The sequence below is a fragment of the Crocodylus porosus genome, unplaced genomic scaffold (genome assembly GCF_001723895.1).
Source record: "Crocodylus porosus isolate Cpor-Errol unplaced genomic scaffold, CroPor_comp1, whole genome shotgun sequence".
Classification (NCBI taxonomy): domain Eukaryota; kingdom Metazoa; phylum Chordata; order Crocodylia; family Crocodylidae; genus Crocodylus; species Crocodylus porosus.
This window is the reverse complement of record NW_017728918.1, coordinates 37141007-37142011: the sequence shown is the minus strand read 5'-3', so window position 1 is coordinate 37142011 and position 1005 is coordinate 37141007. Positions and strand designations below refer to the sequence as shown.

Here is a 1005-nt window from a genome sequence, read left to right as displayed (position 1 = left end):
CTTTTTAGCCTCAGGATGCCTGCTATGTCCCTGGAGAGCCAGGAGGGCTGCTGTGCCCTCTTGCTGCCTTTCCTCCAACCTGGAATAGACTTAGCTTGTGCACTGAGGATCGCTCCCTTGAGGAGCAACCACTCTTCTTGAATTCCCCTCTCCCTAGGGTCGTGGTCCCTTAGGCCTTCACTGACAAGCCTCCTGAGCTTGTCAAAGTCAGCTTTCCTGAAGTCAAGGACTTCCGTGTTGCCAACTGACTTGCCAGCTTTATGGTGGATGGTGAAGGTGATCAGCTCGTGGTTGCTGTCACCCAGCTTCTCATCAATCACTAGGTCGCTGATTAGGTCATCCCCAGTACCAGGCCAAATAGCGCTTTACCTCTCATTGGCCCATAGACTTCTTGAGTCAGGCAGAGGTCATCCACGCATGAGGGGAAGCTTGGTGACCACTTGGATTTTGCTGAGTGATCCTCCCACGAGATGTCCGGGTAACTGAAGTCACCCATGACAACCACGGTCCTGGAGCATGTGGCCTCAGCCAGTCCCTGGGCGAACTCCTGGTCAAGCTCAGGACTTTGGGTGGGAGGTCTGTAGTAGACTCCCACCGTTGTCCCCCCTGTGCCGTGTTCCACATGGATTTTAACCCAGAGGGTCTCCAGTCGTCCACCCTGGTTGCCAATATCAGCTTGCAGGGATGCGTAGCTTTCCTTAACATAGAGAGCTATACCCCCGCCCCTTTTATCTACACAATCCCTCCTGTACAGGGTATAGCCTTCTATACCCGTGGTCCAGTCATGGGTAGAGTCCCACCAGGTCTCCGTTATCTCTATGACATCATAATTATTCGCATTAAGCAGGAGGACAAGCTCCTCCTGCTTACTCCCCAAGCTCCAGACATTTGTGTACAGGCAGGCAAGTGTCCCCTTGGGGGCTCTTGCCTTGCCCACAGATAGTACCAGGGCTGGGGCAGGGGTGGGCTCCCTTAAGTGCCTTGGTCTGCTGGCTTTGCAAGGGT

General features: G+C 54.1%; 1 protein-coding gene across 1 annotated transcript in view; it reads right to left on the bottom strand.

Moving 5' to 3' along the window:
* Positions 1-1005, bottom strand: part of DLGAP2 (DLG associated protein 2) — a 162946-nt gene that overhangs the window by 63076 nt on the left and 98865 nt on the right. The gene's annotated exons all lie outside the window — the stretch shown is intronic.